This window comes from Scyliorhinus torazame, chromosome 21 (assembly GCF_047496885.1).
Source record: "Scyliorhinus torazame isolate Kashiwa2021f chromosome 21, sScyTor2.1, whole genome shotgun sequence".
NCBI lineage: Eukaryota > Metazoa > Chordata > Chondrichthyes > Carcharhiniformes > Scyliorhinidae > Scyliorhinus > Scyliorhinus torazame.
In genome coordinates this window covers 88238255-88262496 of record NC_092727.1, presented here as the reverse complement: position 1 = coordinate 88262496, position 24242 = coordinate 88238255, and the positions used below count along the sequence as shown (strand labels likewise).

The following is a 24242-nucleotide window of genomic DNA, read 5'->3' as shown; positions in this document are numbered from 1 at the left end:
TACAAATGATGGTTGTTTACTCTGATACCTCGTAAATTGTTTGAGATTTGCACTGTTCTTAGCAAACCCGAAAAGAAAATCTTGAAATTCTACATCTGTTGGAGACATTTCTGCGAGCTTATTTCTTTGACATTGGACACAAAAATTTACTGATATGCAATCTAGTGGGATTGAAATCCCAAAGGGGTTTTTGTCCTGTTGATTTGAGAATCCCAGTGTAGGTACAATTATACAATTATACTGCTATGTTTGCTTTAATGGTTCAGGATCCCAACATTGTGAAATTAGAAAAGTTAGCCTAGCAATCTGAGGACCAGGCAAGCAGTGTTGGGTTGCATTAGGTAGGAAGTCCCACAGCACTTGAAGTTAACACCACATGTGATGTATATCTAAACCCTATGTTAAACTGTACTTGAAAAGTATCCCAGTATTCCAAAGGCCATCCGTAAACTTCATAACCATACTTCTCAAGTGTTTTTAATGTTGTTGAAGGACTCATGGTTCCAACATACTCTCTAATATTAACAATTAGTAGCCAACAAGCAGAGCGCATACAAAAGCATCCTGCCATTGTCACTGAGCTCAGTGTGAGTTGCAGTTGACAGTGCCAACCAAATGGTACATTGCACAGATAGATGGCAGCCTGAAATCAGTATCTGCAGTGTGATTAAAATCAGTATCTGCAGCATGTATTAAAATAACTTAAAGACTAAAGTGATTGCATTGGGAAATGGGAAATACTCAGCCAATTATGTGTATTTGGAGAAAAAGAAAACCCTTCATACTCAATCGAGGTAGCGGATTGGACTAAAGGTTGATGGTATCATTATTCGAACAAAAAGTGTAAAACGTTATCTAATAATAATCTTTATTGTCACAAGTAAGCTTACATTAACACTGCAATGAAGTTACTGTGAAAATCCCCTAGTAGCCACACTCCGGCACCTGTTCGGGTACACTGAGGAAGAATTCAGAATGTCCAATTCACCTAACAGCACGTTTTTCAGGACTTGTGTTAAGAAACTGGAGCACCTGGAGGAAAACCACGCAGACACGGGGAGAACATGCAGACTCCGGGAATCGAACTTGGACCCTGGCGCTGGGAAGCAACAGTGCTAACCACTGTGCTACCGTGCCGCCAAAGCTGAGCAATGACTTAAAGGTATTTTGCATTTTGGTGATCTCCAGAAACCAGGTCCCTTATTACACGAGAAGGGGTCTGAAGTCTAAATATCTTGGAAATATGTCATTCCAGTCCTACCACACATGTACACACATGCACTTACCATTGTTTTGTGGCACCCAATCTTCCAAATTCTTTAAGAGCTTATGTACATTTGGGATGAAACCGATTTTCTATCCCAATCTTAATAACTGTCTCTTCGCAATCAACAGTTCTGTCCAGTATTTAAGAGTATTTGGGTGGTGCAAGTGTTTTAATATCAGGCATCACCAATCAGCGCCGTTGGTTAGGCGTCCATGTTAGCTCCCTTGGATCCAACACAAACTGGAAATCAAATTGGCGGGCAGTCCTCCCAGCCCTCAGCTTCCCAAAGGCAGAAGCCGGCAGTGGGCTCGCCTGCAATGATCCTCACCAACCTCGAGACAACAAAACTCTGAACTTCAAATGAAACAATTCGACCTCAGATCCGCACTTTGCTATCGCACGAGCCAATGCGGCCAAATGATGGCAAGTGTCCGCTGGAAGCACCGCCAGAACTTGCAGCAACATGCAGGGCTTGTCCCCCTCATTGAGCTCACTATCTTGGTAACCTGTCGCCTGGGCCCGAAAACTGGAGGGAAAAAGTTCAACGCCAGTACGAATAATCTCAATAAACCGCCTGTTTTACGTGTCTCTCTCTCTCCTGCAACAGAGAGCTAATCTATATTAAAAAACATTATTCCACTTTCAGCTATTTAACACAGAACCTGTAATGTGAGAGCACTCAGATTACAAGCAGGCAGCTAAGTGTCAGGAACTAAGCTGACAGAGGCACGATTGAGACCCCTCAATGTTCCCCACCACAAAACGTACCTTTCCAGACATAAATCAGTGTGGTCAGAAATACGGAAAGTCAACAATTCACGTCAAAATCCAGAGGGGCAGTCAGTCAGCAGGCTAGAATCCAACAAGTTCCTTCCAACCGACCCAAGAGACTGCAGCAGAATTCGTAAAAATCCGAAATAGGAGTAAACACCGAGGCGGTAATTTTTTTTTTTGGGGGGGGGGGGGGGGGGGGGTGGGGCTGGTGGAACTGAGTAACTGCAATCAATAATTTTTAACGGAATTGTAAAGCACCGCTCGAGGCACAAGTCTTTTTGCCCCTGACAAAAACAATCAGCCCCAGTCGATACTCTACAGATTGGAGTCGAGCTGCTTTAACTCCCAGAGAATATTCCAGCCACTTCGAAAGCACACAGCACCGTCCCCCAGCTAGAAAGTTGCACGCACATTTAACTTGCCCCTGATAAGCACTCTCATGAAAACTCTCGGACACCTTTCCTGAAATTTCTTATTACTTTAGTTTAACTCAGTGTACCTTTTGGGGAAGGGGGATGGAGGGGGTCGAACGAAAGTGACTTCCAATTCGATCCCAGCAGCAATCCAACAGTTTGAAGCTTAAGCGAAATCCCCAGTATCTCCTTTGGGTTGTGTAAGGAACGATCACACTGGCGAATCTCGCATCTCGGACCAGCTGTTACTGACCTTGCAGCTCCCGGACTGAAACACGATCAGTTGATTGCAGGTAAGATCATTTCATACCCGACTTGTAGGCATGCCCAAAGGATTACTGGGCGGGGGTGGGAGAGAGGGCAAATACGACCCCCCTCCCTCTAGACCCAGATCCAATCCAGCCTCACCGCTCCACTACAGACAAAACACACACTTGCTCCAGGAGTTTACAACATTAAAAAAAATGCGCCCCAGCTGACAGCAGACTGCAGGGCACAAACCTCAAGAGCATTTTCCAGTAATTTCCTTCCAGCTGCCATTGCAAGGGGCGGAGGGAGGATGGAGATGGGACTCCGCCTGCATATTGGAGAGTAGATGCTGCGAATAATTGTGCAAAGAGGGAAGTGGGTTTTTTTGTGGGGGGGGGGGGGGGATTGTTGCATTTTATTATCAGGAGCACATCTGAAGCATTACATGTATCCCGCAACCACTCATTGTGACTTTTAACACACATTTATGGATGAACTGTGCACTGGTAGGTGTGTCGATTAACTCATTAATGTTGCATTCTCGCTCATTGCAACCTATAGCCCTTGTTTTGTTATGGTTCCCTGGCTGAACAATGATTCTCGACTTTTTAATAATCCGCCCAATACGCTCGAATGCCCCACACATTTTTCCGATGGCATTTCAACCTCCGGTACCAACTAGTACTGCGCAAGTTACTACATTCGTACAAGCCCTGGTCAGCTTGTCTCTGGGTATATCCTTTACATGTCAGCGGTCAGATGGTGCTTTTTTCTGCCACACGACCCCAAAATAATGTTTCCTGTTGGACTCCACGAAGATTCAGACAGATCCAATAACGTTTTACATAACTTCCGATTCAATGCAGGGATGAAGTGACTTTTGGACTATTCATGGACTATTCATGCTGCTTTTATCTAGGCTTTCAGCACTGGGGGGAGGGGGGAGTTGCCTTGGTCTTAGCTAAAACAATGCTACCCTATCTTCAAAAATCTCCAGCAATACTTTGTGAAGAGGTTTTATCTTAAACCTGGTTTCGTCTAGATGTTGAAGTCGGTGTGAATCGTTCAGTTTTCAAACTTTCTGCTATTCACCCTTGTTAATCTGTCTTGCCTTGTTCATCGATCCAGTCCAAAGACATCACTCTGAAACACATTTCTACAAATGTTGTTATGTTGGTGAAATGAGATGTTACAAAGTGGTTCAGTATAGTTAATGTGCGGTGTCATTCAAGATTGCACAACAGCGGATATGTTTGAATTCTTTACATTTCCATTCTGAGTTGGTGCATTGGAATTCCATTCACTGGGAGTGCTTAAGGACGTGATTGGCACATTTAGTCCATACACAGGTGGTATGTGGTGTATCACAAATATTACATTCTATCCCTTAGCCAAAATTCAATCAGAACTGTCAACAATTCCATATTTTATTGGCTTCTGATCATTCTTGCGCTCATCATTGAAGATAACCTCATGAGACATATTGTCTATTGTGATGGGGTTCAGAAATTTTTGATATCATGAGCTGAAGGTGGTATATGGCCCAGAAGCTGAATGGGGTTTCTGTCAGTTGTTGGAAGTTTTACCAACTATCATCTTGACAGTGGGGTGGTTTAGCAAGATTTCCAAGGTTATTTGTTCCAGTTAACCATGATGGTCAAAGTCACCTGCATTGATGATGCTGGGCGGAAACCGCTGTCTCAGTGGTCCTTTTTCCTTCCAATGAATCCACCGAGCGGTCGACACATTAACATGGCATGGGGTTGGCTATTTACTTGGAATTGTTAATTTAAATAGAATGGCGGAATGCTTTGTAATACTTTGGGATGGGTGAATGGATATGGAGAGAGTTGGCTCAAGATCTTTCATTTCACATTTCAGTGACCAGTAACGTTTGACTATTATGGCTTTTTGTGTGTGCTGGGGAAGACTGTGTGAAAATGTCTCACTTTCCAAAACATGGAGGATGGTCACCCATTAGATCTTGCACTGGGGTTTCAGACGTGAAGTTATGGTTTGTTTTGGATGTCCCAATAAAGTTCCCACTAGATCCTGGGATGGGCCAATTAAGTAATTGCATTATGCCACTTAATGATTACACTGTATATTCTGACATATTGGCGCCGACAGAACTCCCTTTGCAATTTAGCTGGATTTGTATGCAATGGGGTGTAAGGCAATCTGCTCATTATCTGAAGCAGCTAATGGTCCACCAAACTTTGCGAACCTTCCTTGGAAAATTAAACATGTATTCTACTGGCTGGCCCCTGACGCCTTATACTGCACTGGTGTGAAAATTGGAAGAATGCCCTCTTGGTTGTACAAGTTGCAAAACAATGCCAGGCTTCCTCCTAAAATTGCCAGCAATGACAGGATGAATTGGCAACAACTAAATTAACCTGCTGAAAATATTTTGTTCCGATGTGGAATTTCTGTGCTATTTCATTTTATCGAGTCAAAAAACAGTGTGCATGTGGGAGTTTCAATTCCATATCTGAGTCAAAGGTTTTCCATCTATGGTCTTTTACCTCTTTGCAGATCTGGTCCTTCATGATGTGAGATGCGGTACTCTGAAACATCTTTGGTTCCTTTCTACTTAGCTCGTTTTTTATTGGATCTTGGCTGTTATAACAAAGAAATTTACCGCAGAGAAGAAGACCATTAAGCCCAACAAATTAGTTCTGGCTCTGAGCCAAATATTTTATTGATGTTTTGTTAAGTGCTTTTACATTGAGGAAGTATTGAGGAATGAAAGCAACATAACAAATTTAGCAAAATCTCTTCTATTTGTAATGATATTAGCAGCTATTAACTAATAAATGTGGAAAGGGAGAATTACTGACCAGTTCTGGATGAGATTTATTAATATGAGGGGATATGTTAAACTACAGTCCTCATGCAAAGTGAAGGTAATAGGACTGCTCCAATAAAATAGATCACGGTTGTGGTATGAATCCAGTCCCTACATTAATATGAAAAATACATATTTAATTTTCCAATTAAGGGGCAATTTAGCATGGCCAATCCACCCACCCTGCACATTTTTGGGTTGTGGGGGTGAGACCCACGCAGACAAACTCCACACGGACAGTGACCCAGGCCGGGACCAAACCTGGGTCCTTGGTGCCATGAGGCAGCAGTGCTAACCACTGCACCACCATGCTGCGTGTTCTGACTTATATTAACTTAATAAATGTTTAGTTATCTCCAAACACAGCTTGGCAAAATGGAATATTTGTTTGCCCTTTTTGATGGATTTTGTTTAGATTTATAATGCAGATTTGAAGTGACTTTACCTTTTTAGGCATTTCCTGCCCAATCCCTGCTTTACATTTATATCCCAGCTGCTTGATAAGCCCTTGTGATAGGGATACAGTTACAGCCAAAATGGACATCATTTGTTTACCAAATTGCCACAACCACTGATGTGAGCATGCTCAATACCAACAACACAGTAGAATAAATTTGTTGAAAGGACAGTAAAAAAACAAAACAAATAATCAATAGACCTTAGGCACCTGTCAGGATTATGGGAAATAACAATCCTATTTACACAATTATGAGGTAATGTCTGGCATTATTTTCCCATGAGACCCTTTAATTGCCTCAGCTACCATCTGTTATAACCTTTGTTTTAAACAATGTCAACAAATGAGACTTAAATGCCACGCTACTTTCCATAGGCAAGCATATGACCTCAGTCCTCAAAACAATTTCACCTGTGAAAGACACACCAGCTCTACCCAATGTATTCGATTATCATCCCTGGCACATTCAAGTCGCAAAGGCCATAACCATCTCAAATGATCACAAATCACACTAAACCCAAGCAACAATCAATTAATCCTATCCCCCTCACCAAACCTATATCATGCTGCCATGAACAACCTCAATCTAGTGCTCCCAGAATATGATCTGGAATTTTGTGTTTAATGTGTGATTAGTTTCTCTGTGACTTTGTAAAAAAACCTATTGAGGCAGAAATGAAAACAAGCCAAGAAACGTTGGTTAACACAATTTATCCAAATAATTTTCGGTAATGTTATCGATAAAATGTAATTTTCTTTGTTTCAATATGAGCGGCAAATGCAAATTATCAACCTATATTACAATTAAAGGGTGCGCATCACCCATTTGGGAACTGAATAGGAATGAAGGCTCAAAACTCAATTTAATTTGACAATTTTGCCATTTGCTTACTTTTTTAACTCAGGCAGAGCAACCTTTTGAAGTACAAAAATCAAAATAGTTATGGGCATGATTTGCTGCCAATAAACTATTTGAATTTATTTAGTATCATAATCAATGCACTGATAAAACCGCTTAATCTCATTCAAAAATCATAATGAATAAACTTGTAGTGGAAATACAATTGCATATAATAAGTGACATTGCGACTAGCATTAATAAATTAATACCACACTGTAATTATGCAGTTAACACTGTGGAAGCATAGATGTAGTTGTATAAAAGTTGCTTGTAACAGCTTTCATTCCAAGTTCTAAACCATTACCGAGTGGGGAAGATTGTACTAACTAGAAAGAGGAAAACAGCACCATTAGTCCATACACGTGGGTGGGTAGGAATCAATGGTGCCCTCCGTCACTAAAGACAGCTGTTTGTATTGCTACAGTAGCTCTGCTGCCACTGGAAGTATTTGGGAATACCAAAACCTAAAAAAGAGTGCAGCTCCTTGAGATGCAATAAGGCACCTTCACTGCCTTACAGGACACGCAGAAATCTCCAGGCAACAGCAGTAAGCATTATTAAGAAAAACTTGTAAAGTACCCTTGAGGTGTATTTTTATATATATGAGTGCTATATAAATGTAAATTGTATATTAAACATGTTAATTATAAATGTCGTTCAACCTTTATAAACCAAAATTGTGTTCCATCTTCAGGCCCGTTGACCCAAAAGGATTGTCTAGTTTGAAAATGGTACCTACCCAAATAGACTACTACTTTTCCAGCCAAGCAGATATTGCTGCAATTGTACAGATAAGAATGGACGCAACCAACTAATTAGGTCCAGGAATAGTCATATCTGCTGTGACTGGCTAAGTCATCTTCAAACAACACCTCTGAAACATACAACCTCTACCACCTGGAAGGACAAGGGGAGCAGGTGCATGGGAGCAGCCCAATTTCCAAATTTGACTCCAAGCCACACACCATCCTGACGTGAAGATACATTGACAGTCAGTATTTGTCGCTGCAACTCTCTACCGCACAGCACCTTGGGTGTACATACACCCTATGGGCTGTAGGGGTTCAAGAAGGCGGTTCACCACCACCTTCTCAAGGGCAATTAGAGATGGGCAATAAATGTTGGCATAGCCCATAACACTCACATCACAGGAATTAATAAACAAATGTCACATGATATCACTTCTCCGCAACCATTCAGAATCCAGGGTAAGCCTCTAACCACAAAATGAAACAAAGCTCATTTTACAATCTAATTAAAGAAACACAGTCTCCACCACTAAACATTACAGGTGCTATTGTCATTGATTTGCAGTCAACAGCAGAAGTCCTCTTTGACCTTAGTGTAGGGATCAAATATAGCACCCCACCAAATACCACCTGAATCATTAATTGCACATTGGACAATGTCATTATCATCCATCAATTGGGAAAGGGGGCAAACTATCATTTCTTTAAGACTATTTATCAACCAACTAACATTCAATCTCAGCCTACGCCATTTAGCACAGGCGTGACAATAAACAATTGTATTTATCTAATTGCAGGTGTTAAGATAGGGTTTGTAGTTCTCTACAGTCTTGAGTTCAGACTGGCTAGCCAGCAGTCTTTAATTCCTGATAAAAAAATTTGTGTTGAAGAATTAATGTTATTTCATTAAAGTGTTGACATAAATGAGCAAAGAAACCACACACACTCATGACTATCAGTAATCAAAGAATGAGAATTTTTCTTACCCTTAAGGGATGTGGGCATTATTAGAAAGATCAGTATTTGTTTCCCATCCCAAATTGCCCTTGAAATGAGTGGCTTGCTCAGGGCATTTAAGAGTTGACCCCATTGCTGTGGATATGGAGTCCCATTGTAGGCCAGGCCAAATGAGGATGGCACATTTCCCTCCCAAAAAAACATTGGTTAACCTGGCAGGTGTTTACAATAATTGATGATGGGTTCATGGCTGTTAATTCCAGATTTTTGAATCGAGTATGGATTCTACCAGTTGCCAATGTGTAGAATCCATACTCGATTCAAAAATCTTTTGAACCTAGCCTGGGCCTCAAGATTACTAGTCTAGCGACAGCTCCATAAAGCCATCATCTTCCTTATCCTGCAATATTAGTTATTTAGAATTGTCTTTTAAACACATCTTCTTTACCATTCCATTGTCTTGCCCTCCCAGCTGATGTTCAAAAAATGAATGCACTTTTACATACAGGTTATTTTCTGGTCAGTTACTTCAGCTTGTGTAGGGGTATTCACTCGATCTGTGCTTCTTACTTTCCAGATTGCAATATATAAATCAATATATTTGATGTATAACTCTGAAGAGATTTCGGGAGGGATCATAGGCCAAGATTTGTTCGTTATCAACATAATCCCATTGAAGGTTCACCCTAACCAAAACTTTTTTTCAAATCAGAAACAATAACTAAAACCTGCTTTTATTGATAGATAAAGGAGAAGTTGTCTATGATTCCTGGGCTTGCAATAAACCTAAAACGTGTTAAGAGTGTCAGACTCCTTCAGCATGACTTTACTCTGGCTGATTTGGTGAGAGTTCTTGCACATATTTGGATGTGCATGGTTCAGATGTTAATTTATGGTGTTTTCACTGTTTTTGATTGTTATCACCTAACGGTTTGGAGGTTCTTTTATTATTTTCTTAATCTACTGTCTTTAGTCGGGCATGATGGTCGGCACGGGCTTGGAGGGCCGAAGGGCCTGTTCCTGTGCTGTACATTTCTTTGTTCTTTGTTCACTGTCAGCTGTTTTATAAATTTATTACAAAAGGATCTTGCAGGGTTCAGGTTTGGCTTTTTCTGGGCAGCACGGTGGCGCAGTGGGTTAGCGCTGCTGCCTCACGGCGCCAAGGTCCCAAGTTCGATCCCGGCTGTGGGTCACTGTCCTTGTGGAATTTGCACATTCTCCCCGTGTTTGCGTGGGTTTCGCCCCCACAACCTAAAAATGTGCAAGCTAGGTGGATTGGCCACTCTAAATTGCCCCTTGATTAGAAAAAATGAATTGGGTACTCTAAATTTATTTTTTTAAAGTTTGGGTTTTTCTGAAAAACTGGGCTGTACTGTGACTTGGTGTTAGATTGAGTACCGAAACAGGCCATTCAGTCCAACTGTTCTTGCTGGTGTTTATGCCTCCACACAAACCTCCTCCCACCCCTCTTCATTTAACTCTTTCAGAACATCTTTCTATGCCTTACTCCCTCATGTACTTATCTAGTTTCACCTTAAATGTATTTATGCTTTTCACCTCATGGTAGCATCTTTCACATTCTTTCTAATCTTCGAATCATAAAATAGCTACAGTGCAGAAGGAGGCCATTCAGCCCATCAAGTCTGCCCCAACCCTCTCAAAGAGCATCCTACCTATGCCCACTCCCCCGGTCTTACCCCGTAACCCCACCTAACCTGCACATCTTTTAAAAAATAAATTTAGAGTATCCAATTCATTTTTTCCAATTAAGGGACAATTTAGCTCGGCCAATCCACCTACGCTGCACATCTTTGGATTGTGGGGACAAAACCCACGTAAACACGGGGAGAATGTGCAAACTCCACATGGACAGTGACCCAGAGCCGGGATCAAACCTGGGACCTCGGCGCTGTGAGGCAGCAATGCTAACCACTGCGCCACCGTGCTGCCCATCGCACATCTTTAAACTGTGGAACCGGAGCACCTGGGGGAACCTACGCAAACATGGGGAGAAACTGAAAACGCCACACAGATCAGTCACCCAATGTTGGAATCGAACCTGGGTCCCTGACGCCGTGAAGCAGCAGTGCTAACCACTGTGCCACCCGTGCCACTCTTTGGGTGAAATGTTTCTGTTGAATTCACTTCCGGTTTTTTGGACACCTCTAGTTTGGGACTCCAAACATCTGAAAGCATTTGCCATACATCTACCCTATGAAATTGTTTCATAATTGTAAATACCTCTATCAGGCCATCACTCAGCATCATTCTTTCTCTCTTCCACTCTCTCTTTCTGTCTCACTCTCTGGTGGGAGAGAGTCAGATCCCATTGGGTATGTTGCTTAGGATATAGATTTTAAGAATAATATGAATATTTGTCAGTGTGACAGAGAATGTGGTAGAGATGAATTAATTAGCCCACCTTACAAACAAGAAAGCATTCAAGCTGTTCAAGGACTGGACAGGCGGAGTGGTTCATTGTACGCTTATTTCTTGGAAATGAAAATCTGGTTCCACTCCAGAATTTTTGGTTCCTGTCCAATACTTTATAGAAAAATCCATTAGCATTGCTAAATTGAATAAAACTCCAATTTGCCTTGTCCAAGCGATCACATCTTTATCTGCTTCCTGAACTCCATACTCCTAGATATAACTAATATGGTACTGGGATTTTAAAGGACTCTTTTCTCACAGGTGGTCATCTGCGGAAGGTTATCCATAATAAATAATGCATCCAAGCTCATGTCTTGCTGAAGGCTTTAACCGTATGGAACCCAAAAACAGATTGTTGCCGAGCTGTTGAAATGAGTCTGTGAAAGGTACATTAAATGATCCAACCAAGAAGTATTATGCTCAGAAAACTAAATTGGGTGTCAAAACAAGAGGCTCCTTTGTCCATGTTGCCTGATAGTTTTCTGGAAGCAAGGATTGCCTGTGCTTCAGGCTGTACTTTGCGTCAATAACTCCTCCATCTTATTTTACTTCTGCTGGGTCGCTTTTTATTGCCTGATTCGAAAAAGGAAATCTAAATGTTCACTGCTGAGTCATTGAAATGATATTTGTGTAGAGCAGAATTATGATTCTATTTCCTTAATCAAATCAAACAGATCAAATGACAGCGATAATACTAATGGGAAAAATGCTTCTCATCTGAAATAAATTTCCAATTTTTCTTGTCAAACATTAAGAAAGCATTTGACAAGGTACCACAGAGAAAGACATTTAATAAAATTGAGACTCATGGAATAGGAGGGTCAATGCCAAACAGGATTTTTTTAAAAATTGACTTAAGGACAGAAAGCAGCAGTAGTTATTTTCCAGACCAGAGGATGGTAGATAGTGGTTTTCCCCAAGAGTCGATGCTGGGACCACTGATCCTTTTGCTATATATAGACAACTTGGAACTTGGAATACAGAGTAAAATTTCAAAATTTGCCCACAATACCTAACTTGGAGGAGTGCCAAATAGTGAGGATGATACGAATCGCCTGCAATAGGACATAGATAGACTAACAGAATGGGCAGACAAGTGGCAGATGGAATTTGATACAGAGACGTGTGAGGTGAAGCATTTTGACAGAATGGATAGAGAGGCAATGCAGACTCAGTGGCACAGTTCTACAGAGTGTGCAGGAACAGAGTCCAGGGCATGTATGCTCATTTACCTTTGAAGGTGGCAGGACATATTAAAGGAGTGGTTATCAAAGCATGTGCCATCCTGGGCTTCATAAATAGAGACATCGAGTACGAAAGGTGTGCTAAACTTTGATAAAGCTCTGTTTAGGCCCCCAACATTCTAATGTTCCAGAGTTTTGAGTCCAGTTCTGGTCACCACATTTTAGGATGAATGGGAGGGCCCTTCAGAGGGTGCAGTGGAGATTTACCAGAATAGTGCCAGGGATGGAGGATTTTAGTTACAAGGTTAGGTTTGAAAGACTGGGGTTGTTCTCCTTGGAGTTTAGGAGATTGAGGGGAGAGTTGATAAAGATGGACAAGAGATGACCAGCTGAGATAAGGCAGATAAGGAAAACTTTTACATTAACTGTTTGTACAAGGCCACACAGACACAGATTTAAGGTCTTGGGTAAGAAATGCAGGGGGAAGGACAGGAGGAACTTTTACAAAACAAGTGGTAATGACCTGGAACTCACTGCCCATTAGGGTGGTACGGTGGTAAGGCAAGGTAGCACAGTGGTTAGCACTGTTGCTTCATAGCTCCAGTGTCCCAGGTTCGATTCCCGGCTTGGGTCATTGTTTATGCGGAGTCGGCACATTCTACCCATGTCTGCGTGGGTTTCCTCTGGGTGATCTGGTTTCCTCCCACAAATCCCGAAAGATGTGCTGTTAGGTGAGTTGGACATTCTGAATTCTCCCTCTGTGTACCCGAACAGGGGCTGGAATGTGGTGACTGGGGACTTTTCACAGAAACTTCATTGCAGTGTTAAGCCTACTTGTGACAATAAAGATTTTTTTTTAAATAAGCAGCAAGAATCAGTGGTTTCAAAGGGAAATTTTCTGGGCACTTTAAGGAAATGAGCTTGTGGGGTTACAGGGATTGATTGAGGGAATGGGATTGACTGGATTGCCCTGCAAAAAAAAGCATAGATCTGAAGGGCTGAATGGCCTCCTTCTGTGCTGTAAAAGAGGCACTTAGGGTGGAATCTTCCAGTCTCACCAGCAGCGGGAATTTGACTGGAAGAAAAAGATTTGTTTCCCGATGATGGGATAATCGGTTGGAATTTTGTTCTCCCAACCATCAAGGCGGGTTAAAGATGGATCAAAACTTCCTGATGAACAATGTGGGAAAACTCATTTGCATTCGTTAGCATCTCACGCATGCTCATTAAAAGGCCACCTCGCTAGAAGTAAGTTCCCCACCAGTGAGAAATTAGAATGTTCAGTTTTATTACCGGATATTTGTGGCATGGACCTCGCGATCTTCACTTCTTGTACATCTCTGATGACATTACTGTTTTTGACTTCTTAGGCACCACACATAATTTAACTCATATTGAGTGTCGGTAGCAAAAGCTGCACCAAGGATAGATAGGGGAGGCAGGCGAAAGCTGGAATGGGGGATTAGATGGAGCAAAGGCTTGACAGGGGAGGTAGTGTAAGTGGGGAAGGTGGGAGAGAGGGTGGGGGGAAGGTGGAGGGGGATAGAGAATGTCTTAGAGGGTGGGGTTGGTGGTGTTGACAGTGAGGTCTTGGGATTGAAGTCAGGGACCTGGTAATGGGAGGGAACAGTCACAGTCAGAGGGTAAATGGGATGCAGTGCGGTGGCAAGCCAAGGTTGAATTTTCGGTAGGTGAAGGTGTTTTGGGATGGGAGGGGGTTGCCATGGAGGCAGACTAGACAGGCTGCATGGATAATGGAAGGGGGCAGGGTTAGGGTGAGCATGGCAGCGGTAACAGGTATTGTTCTGACGGAAGGAAGGGGTGTGGAGATGAGTCGTATTAGGGTGACAGGGAGAGGAATGGAGATATTGGGTGGGTCAAGGGTGATATAGGGAAATTGGTGGGTGACAGGGAGAGGGCAGAAGGTGGTTGAGCGAGTCTGGATAGTGAGAGTGTTCCATTTTCCAAATCTGACTGATTGTGCAGTTAATCAGTAAATGAGATCCCTAAAAGTGGGAGGACGGTCTTTTTGGATGCCTGGAGTTCAAGATCAGCATATTAGCCAACTAAAGGGACATGTTTCAGAAACCACGTTTCACCCAATGTGGATCTGGGCACACCAGGTGAATAGCGGTGGAGGGCAAAGTTGAGATTAGCGCTGGGCACAAACTATTTTGCAATTTGCAGGGTAACAGTGCCTTGGTAATGTCTCTCACCCGCATTACGAGAAGGAGGGCCCATCGCAGGTTGGCACAGGGCCAAGAGAAGGAAGGGCCTGAGCAGTAAGAAGCAGCAGTGCCTTATAAAAGTCAAGACCTTCTGTTGGCAGAACGTAGGTGGAGGTTGCATGTTAGGCAGCTCCTGCTAGAGTCTCTGGTTTTTGGTCTTCTATGCCTTATTTCAGGGTTAGTTTGTGGATGAGTTGGTGTGGGAAGTCATAAAGAAGCCGAGGAATGTCGAAGCCCCAGAACAAAAGGTGCTGGAAAGAAGGGGGTGAGCAAAAGTCCACCGGCGAGTGAGGCTGTGAGTCCTACAAGAAGAAAGATGGTGGGGGCCTGGTCATCAGGTGGGGCTGCTCCCTTCACTGTGGAATTCTGACTGAGGTGATGTCGGTGGAGTTTGAGAGGTTGTTTGCCAAGCATATGAAGATTCTTTGGAGGGAGATGATGGCTTCACTAAAAGAATGGGTGGAGGAGGTGATTGCCCTGATCGAGGGCAGTGATGAAGACGTTGGTCAAAATGTGGGAGCAAGGGGAGAGGTTGAAGGGGATGGAGGAGACATTATCGGAACACAGCGACCAGTTCACCTCGATGGATGTGGAGCTGTGGAGGGTGACAGGGGTCAACAAAGGGCTCAGGGGGCAGCACGGTGGCACAGTGAGTAGTGCTGCTGCCTCATGGCGCCGAGGACCCAGGTTCAATCTCCGCCCTGGGACATGTATTAGCTGAGTGGTACCAATTAGTCTCACTTAAATTAGTTGACTTCAGTTGAACACTGTCGTGAAATATAATTGGCTTCAGCAACTCATGGTTTGGGAGTGGAAAGGTGGCAAACGTTGGGCGGCACGGTATCAAAGTGGTTAGCACTGTTGCTTCATAGCGCCAGGATCCCAGGTTCGATTCCCGGCTTGGGTCACTGTCTGTGTGGAGTCTGCACGTACTCCCTGTGTCTACATGGATTTCCTCCGGGTGCTCCGGTTTCCTCGCACATGTCCCGAAAGCCGTGCTGTTAGGTGAATTGGTCATTCTGAATTCTCCCTCTGTATACCCGAACAGGCGCCGGAATGTGGCGACTAGTGGCTTTTCACAGTAACTTCATTGCAGTGTTAATGTAAGCCTACTTGTGACAATAAAGATTGTTAAAGATTAATTAAAGTGGAAACATTTTCTCCCCATCTACCCCATTGTACCTTCTCGTAATCTTGGAGAACTCTATCAGATCACCTCATAGCAACTTTTATATGTGCAATGTTACTCAAAAAAATTCCTCAAGTAAAGTAGCTTTGATTAGTAAACCACGATGCCCATTTCATTGAATTAATTTGATTTCCTGGCTTGAATCATGGCCTTATAATTTTTTGTTTTCTACTCTAAATTCACTTCGGCTGCAGCCAGTATCCTTTATTTTCCAATCTTTCTTAGTCCAGCTCTATTTAATTTGGTCGTACAGAACTTGAGTACTTCTGAAAAAAAAGAGACATGCTACCAAACCTTTTCATCTGGCACTCAGCAAGACAGCTGTGCAAGATGTACCAACAGTAAAAAGGACAACAATTTGCCTGCAAATGCATGAAAGGAGAGTGCTGATTGTTCGGCAGATGGACCCTGATTAATAAAGGCATTGCCGTGGCGAATATAGCAGAGAACAATTGACTGTTAACTGCCAAGCTTCCATTCAAATTCAAACAAGGCAGTTCAACTCTGATCGATCAAGGCACTGCCGTGGGGAATGCACCAGGAAATAGTTGTCCCCCAAACAGTCGTGATGAGCGCAAGATGAAAAGCTTCAATGGCATATCTGTTTTTTAGCCGTACAACCGTAATTCCACGTTAGCTCAGGATCTGTGATTGCTACCTTGTTTTTTTTCATGCTCTTTGTATCCTTTACAAGTTCTCGTTTAATATTCAATTCCTTTCTGTTGTAAGAATATGAAAAAGAACATTTATTTTATTAAACATTTATATGTCTTTTTATAATTCTCTCCTCAACATTTTTATTTGAATTTCTGTTTCTTTAAATTGAAATGATTGGATATAGCCATAAATATATGCCACACAAATACATTTAATTTTAAAAGGATCAGGGGACAATGTGTATATAAGTTGCTGTTGCATGCACAGCCAATGCACAATGTTTGGATTGTGTTTAAGCAATTGTCCAAGCGACTGTTATTCTTATTGAACTGATTCTCAAGAAAGGCAATTTCATGCTCATGATGAATGTTCTGTCTCACTTAATCCATATTGACATAGTGATCATACAAAGATTGACATTTTTAACATACCAACATACAAACATGGAGCAGGAGTAGGCCATTCAGCCTCTTGGGCCTGCTCCGCCATTTGATAAGATTATAGCTGACCTGATGGTAACCTCAAATCTGCATCCCATGTCACACAAATGAACTATCACTTCTCGCTTACCAAAATTAGATCCACCTTTGCCTTAAAAATATTCAAAGTCTCTGCTTCCACCACCTTTTCAGGAAGAGTTTCAGGAAGTGATGATCCTCTGAGAGAAAACATTTTGCCTCATCCCTGTCATGATATGACATGTACACAATGAGATACAGACAGGCAGTGACAGACACCCAGTACAGCCAATCAACACACAGGACAGAACACAACCAATCACCAGGCAGAACACTAGAGGATGGTCTCCCACTATAAAACACACAAGGCATCAGCACTCTGCCTCTTTCCACTGGTGACAACTGTAGTGACAGTCAGGGTGTATATATCAGTTAAGCACCTTCTACACATGGCTCAGAGCTAGTCTGGTCTAGTTAGTTATAACAAGCACGCTTAGATTAGTAGAGTGTAAAACCCACAGCGAACTGTGTGCACTACTTAACAAGTTCAATAAAGCGTATTGAACCAACATCACAGTTTGGAGTCTACTTTCAAGTACAACTGCATCCAGTTGCAGTCCGTGTTACCCCAGGGTGAATAATCTCCATTTAAAATGGACGACTCCTTATTTTTAAACAGTGGTCCCTAGATTCTCTCACAAGATCCATATCCACCCTGTTAAGACCCTTGATGCACAATCAATACGCTCGAGACAAAGAGGAGTCGTATCTAATTGGCTTCAATCAGCTAGAACTGTACCCAGCAGCGATGATACAGAAAGTGAAGGCTGCTGGGACGGCATCGGTTCTTATACCCCGCCACTCAGGGCAGGGCTATGTACATTAGCCAATGGTAGACTCCTAGGTCTAGCCAATGGTCATTCACCTCTCAGGTACTGCAATACCTGGTATTGCCACATTCACCCCCTGTTAAAAAAGAACCCAGCAGGGTGATGGCCAGCTATTACTGTCGACTTTTGCATGGTAGGACCAGGTATGGAGGTACCGTGATGTCGAGGGTAATGGAAGAAGAGTCTATGGTGCAGCAATCAGACGATTGGGTGGCCTGGCCGTCCTTCTGGAGCGTCTGAGTTTCGGCGACTATCCTGGTGAGGGCCCCGGCGGTTGTGGCTCCGGGAACGTGGTGTCTTCCTCCCAGGCAGCTTTGTCACCCCTAGGCGGCGCTGTTGGGGTGAAAAGTGGGCAGGGGGAGGGGCGCCTGTAGGGGGCGTCGGTGCCTGTTCGGCGCTGGGTAGAGGTTCCGGCGGCAGTACTGACCCTCCAGTCAGGTGCTGCGGGAGAGGTGGGGGCAATGATGCGGGTGCGCGTGGGGCTCCGGCGGGCGCCAGGTCCCGAAGGGAGACGGTGTCTTGGCGGCCGTCGGGGAACGTTACGTAGGCATACTGGGGGTTGGCATGCAGCAGGTGGACCCTCTCGACCAACGGGTCCGACGTGTGCGCCCTCACATATTTCTGCGGCAGGATGGGTCCGGGTGTCGCTAGCCAGGTGGGGAGCGAGGTCCCGGAGGAGGACTTCCTGGGGAAAACAAGGAGACGTTCATGAGGTGTCTGGTTTGTGGTAGTACATAGCAGCGACCGAATGGAGTGAAGGGCCAGTGGGACGACTTCTTGCCAGCGGGAGACTGGGAGATTCCTGGACCGAAGGGCCAGCAGGACGGTCTTCCAGACCGTTCCATTCTCCCTTTCTACCTGCCCGTTTCCCCAGGGGCTGTAACTGGTCGTCCTGCTCGAGGCGATGCCTTTGCTGAGCAGGAACTGACGCAGTTCGTCGCTCATCAAGGAGGACCCCCTATCACTGTGGATGTATGCGGGGAAACCGAACAGTGTAAAAATACTTTGAAGGGCCTTGATGACGGTGGTTGTGGTCATGTCCGGGCAGGGGATGGCGAAAGGGAACCGGGAGTACTCGTCAATCACGGTCAGGAAGTACGAGTTGCGGTCGGTGGAGGGGAGGGGGCCTTTGAAGTCCATTCTGAGGCGTTCAAAAGGACGGGAAGCCTTTATCAGCTGCGCCCTCTCTGGTCGGTAGAAGTGCGGTTTGCACTCGGCGCAGATTCGGCAGTCCCTGGTGACTGTCCTGACCTCCTCGATGGAGTAGGGCAGGTTTTGGGTCTTAACGAAATGAAAGAACTGAGTGACCCCCGGGTGGCAGATTGGTGTCGTGGTCCTGCTGGTCATGGCCGCAGATGGTGATGTTATCCAGATACGGGAACGTTGCGCGTAAGCCGTACCGGTCAACCATTCGGTCCATCTCACGCTGGAAGATCGAGACCCCGTTCGTGACACCGAAGGGAACCCTTAAAAAGTGGTAGAGCCGCCCATCTGCTTCGAAGGCAGTGTACTTGCGGTCCCTATTACGGAGGGGTAGCTGGTGGTAGGCGGACTTGAGATCCACCGTGGAGAAGACCTTGTATTGCGCAATCCTGTTTACCAGGTCGGCTATACGGGGAAGAGGGTACGTGTTCAGCTGCGTAAACCGGTTGATGGTCTGGCTATAGTCGATGACCATTCTATGTTTTTCCCCGGTCTTTACCACCACTACTTGAGCCCTCCAGGGGCTGTTGCTCACTTCGATGACCCCTTCCTTCAGCAGCCATTGGACCTCGGACATGATGAAGGTCCAGTCCTGGGCACTGTACCGTCTGCTCCTGCTGGCGACGGGTTTGCAATCCGGGGTGAGGTTCGCAAACAGGGAAGGCAGGTCAACCTTAAGGGTCGCGAGGCTGCAGACAGTAAGGGGGCTATAGGGCCTCCAAATTTAAAAGTCAGGCTTTGTAGGTGGCACTGGAAATCCAGCCCAAGAACGGTGGCTGCGCAGAGGTGCGGCAGCACGTACAGGCGGAAATTGTGGAAGTCCCTGCCTTGGACAGTGAGGTTCGCAAGGCAGAACCCCTTTATCTCCACTGCGTTTGACCCGGAGGCCAGGGAGATCCGTTGGTTTACGGGATGGGTGACAAGAGAACAGTGCCTTACCGTGTCGGGGTGGACAAAGCTTTCCGTGCTCCCGGAGTCGATCAGGCACGCCGTCACGTGGCCGTTGATGGCGATCATTGTGGTGGCCTTCGCTAGCGTCTGGGGCAGACTCTGATCCAGGGTAACGGAGGCCAGCTGCAGCAAGAGGGAGTTCTGGTCGGGCAGCGTGCGCGTGGGTGATTCGCCTGGCCGCAGAAGAAGCAGCTTTGGCGGTAGCGGGCCATCTTGCCGCGCAGGCCTGCAGGGTTAGCGGGTAAGTCTGGGGGGTTGCCGCGGTGGGGTGCCACGCAGCCCAGGGGGGCGCCGTGCAAGCGGGGGCATAAGCAAGTGCGTTCTTGTACACAACGTCCATGGACCCTGCCAGGGCCCGTGCCTCAGTAAGGCCCAGTGTGTCCATTTTAAGGAGCCTTCGGCGGATGTCGGGGGAAGCCATACCTGCCACGAAAGTGTCCCAAATTAAAAGTTCTGTGTGCTCGTTCCCCGTCACTGCTGGGCAGCCGTAGTTTTGGCCCAGCACTATCAGTGCCCGGTAGAAGTCTTCCAGTGTCTCATCTGGGCTCTGCCATCTCGTTGCCAGCAGGTGATGGGCGTAGACCTGGTTCAGTGGACGGATGTAATGTCCTTCTAGCAGCTCCATAGCTGCAGCATAGTTCGCCGCCCCTTCGATCTGGGGGTAGATCGCCGGGCTGACCCGCGAGCGTAGGAGCTATATCTTCTGCCTTTCCGTGGGGGTGTCGGCAGCCGTGTCGAGGTAGCTCTCAAAACACGCAAGCCAATGCTTAAAAATAGCAGCGGAGTTGTCTGCGTGGGAGCTGAGCTGAAGGCACGTCGGCTTGATGCGGTGATCCATCCTTCAAAAGTACTAGCTGATTAAATTGATGCACAATCAATACTCTCGAGACAAAGAGGAGTCATATCTAATCGGCTTTAATCAGTTAGAACTGTCCCCAGCAGCGATGATACAGAAAGCGAAGGCTGCTGGGACAGCATCGGTTCTTATACCCCGCCTCTCAGGCGTACATTCGCCAATGGTAGACCCCTAGGTCTAGCCAATGGTCATTCACCTCTCAGGTACTGCAATACCTGGTATTACCACAACCCTTTCGAATCTTATATGTTTCAGTCAATCGCCACTAACATTTGCTGATCGTTTGTGGCCTGTTCACGCTTTTCTGTGGCAATTTTCTTCATTCCTGGCTGGGGTAAGGTATCAGGGACAGCAGTCACCCAACTGGCAATTGTTCACAGCCGGGTCTTGACAGTGAGGCTACTTCCATCAGGTTGAGCAAGTTTCTGTCTTTACCTGTTATCTATCCCCAGTAGGGAACATTGAGTATAGTCATCAGCAAGAACAATCACACATTTACTCCCTGTAACCAGGGTAGCTCCCCCAGCACCACACTGTCAACATTAACTAACTCAGTAGTGACAAGCATATCAAACCAGGTACCTGCCTTGTCTATATGGCTCACCCGTTCACCAGATAAACTCCCTGAGCCATGAGGGAAACTGAATTTATTGCCACAAGAAATTTATACAGAGAAAGAGTAATACACTTTTCCCATTAATTCATCTGTTCATCAATTTAAATACAAGTATCAGTCACTAAAGAATGAAATCTGAGAAGATTTACTTGGATCAGAATTACAAATTGAAGTTCTATTATACACTCATGTGTATTACATTAGTGAATTAACAAAAAGATTCCTTCAGCCTATGCCTATGCATGTACATTATCTTTTTCAAAATATATTATTGAGGCATTTATATATTCACACAACAAACATAATCACAAAACAAAACAAGCCAATAGGGCTGCAAATAGCAAACCCAACAAATTACTGAACATCCCCCATCCCACCCCCTCCCCACTTCCCAGCTCCCCTACCCCCCATTTTAACCCCTCCCTCTCCCACCACTACTGACATCTTAACTTTTCTTGAAGAATTCGATAAACGGCTGCCACCTCCAGACAAACCCCTTCACAGACCCTCTCAAGGCAAACTTTATTTTTTCTAGCCTGAGAAACTGCCAGGTCACTCACCCACAACCCGGTTTCAGGGGCCCTGAGTCCCTCCATTCTAACAATATCTGTCTCCAGGCTACCAAGGAGGCAAAGGTCACAACATCGGCCACTCTCACCGCCTGGACCCCCGGGTCTTCTGACACTTCGAAGATCGCCACTTCTGCTAAGTGCCGGCTCGATCAGAGAATCCACGGGCGGTATACGTTTAAAAAATCAGCGCAAACCCCTCACTGTACTGGTGAGGGCTAGCACCGCCACCGACTGGAACTCCCACCTTCCGCGCTGAAAATGGGCGGAAAATGGCCGGGTCTCGGGCCACGCAGGCGCATGGCTGATGACCTGCAGCGGACACGCCGTACAACATGGCGCTGGCCATGTGCGGACAAAAATGCCATCCGTGACCCTACAGCCCACCACCTGGCTACCCCCTACCACTCCCCACCAGTCCCCCTCGCACTTGCAGAAGCCCCCCACAGCCAGCGGCACGCACCCAGGCCTGGGCGCTGGATACAGTCCGCAGCCAACATGCCGGGTTCACAATTTGTTTGACCATACATGGTCTGCGCCATTGGGAACTCGGCCCTTCGTGGGCGGAGCATTGCGTGTGGGCCGAATGATGAGGCGCCAACGGCATTGCGACTGTGCGCGTCACAATGGTGCCATTTTAGAGGTGGCAAAGCATGGCTGACCTGCATCAAACCGGTTTCGGAGTTGGAGCCTATTCTCCGCCCGATGGCCGAACACAATTTCGGCGTTGGGGAGCAGAGGGCGAGGATCTCCACTCCCGCGCCGGTTGGGAGAATCGCCTGGGCCACCAAAATTTTCCTGGACGCCGGTCCGACGCCCTCCCGCGATTCTCCCAAGCGGCGGGAACGGCCCCGTCGAGTTCCGCGGGCCGCAGGCCGGAGAATCGCCGGAGACACCCAAAATGGTGATTCTCCGGCACCCCCACTATTCTGAGGCCCGGATGGGCCGAGCGGCCAGGCCAAAACGGCGGGTTCCCTCCGGTGCTGTCCACACCTGGTCGCTGCCATCGGGAACAGCGCGGGAATGCTGGGGGGGGCGGCCTGCGGGGGGGGGGGAGGGGGGATCCTGCACCGGGGGGTACTTCAAATGTGGCATGGCCCGCGATCGGTGCCCACCGATCGTCGGGCCGTCCTCCCTGAAGGAGGATCTCCCTCCTTCCGTGGCCCTGCAAGATCCGTCCGCCATCTTCTTGCGGGCCGGACTCAGAGGGGACGGCAACCACGCATGCGCGGGTGACGCCAGTTATGTGGCGCCGGCCGCGTCACCTATGCGGTGCCGCCTTTACGTGGCGACAAGGCCTGGCGCGTTTAGATGACGCGACCCCGATCCTAGCCCATTGTCGGGGCCTGAATCGGTCGAGATCGGGGCCGTTTTGCGCCGTCGTGAACCTCAACGGCATTCACGACGGCGCGGCCACTTTGGCGCGGGGGTGGAAAATCCCGCCCAGAGAATCCCACCCAGAACCTTTAGCCAATGTGTCACTCCTCCAGTACTACGCTGAAACATCAGCATAGGCTATACACTCGAGTCCTGAAATGTAGTTTATGCCAACAAACCTTTGGCTCAATGTTGAGAGTGAACTGAGGTGAGAAAAGTGTTTTGAAGCAAACATTCCACAGTTTTGTCATTTTCAATTATTAACATTCGTTTTGACTTTCACAATTTTTTTATTGAACTGAAGAACAGTAGGATCATCTCACATATATCAGCTTCCTTCCTCAAAAATTAAGTGCTCCATCAATTCAAACACACAAAATAGGAAAGAACTCACAAAAAACCGACAGAAAGATGTTTGGATAACTAAAGCAGCATTAATTATTTACTTATATCCTCTTAGAGTTTGACAGGCCAGTTTATGTGAGTTAACAAAACACTTTGATAAATATTAAATGAAGGGTTCGGCAGCAGTTTCCTTGAGGATACTTATTGTGAAAAATGTATTGATTTTGTTTTCCTTTTTGCAAATATTTTGACTGTTAACTCAGCCATGTGTCTGCTCAAGAATTGTTTTATCCTGGTGCTCAGAATGCCTGGGCGCCAAGGTGTGTTTCGGAAGTCAACCCTGGTTTTCAAGAATTCTGCAGCTGGGGCAGGCTGACTACGAACCGGCTGCAAGCAGAGCTTAGCAGACGATTGAGCTTGTACCATTGCCTTCAACCCAAATTCAGGAGCTGGTTGGTAGCCAGCCAGTCAGATGGCTAATCTGGGATCCTATCATGTTCGAAGTGGACACCCTAAAAGCCTTCTTTTGTTGAAGCAACTGAGAATGCAAATCAGGAGTCGTGGAAAGCCCAATTTCAAGGCCTTGATAGTGAGGGTTAAAGGGGTATAATTTAGATATTACATAATTTATGGAAAATGTTTTCTGTGCATGGTTGGAACATACAAGG

At 45.7% G+C, this 24242-nt stretch overlaps 1 protein-coding gene across 1 annotated transcript in view; it reads right to left on the bottom strand.

Moving 5' to 3' along the window:
• The window catches only part of LOC140398395 (sodium channel protein type 4 subunit alpha-like), a 352602-nt gene extending 349751 nt beyond the window's left edge, over positions 1-2851 (bottom strand). The window contains exon 1 of the mRNA XM_072487039.1: positions 2541-2851. The gene's annotated coding sequence lies outside the window, so the exon portion shown is untranslated. The remainder of the gene's footprint in view (positions 1-2540) is intronic.
• Positions 2852-24242: the final 21391 nt, after the last annotated feature.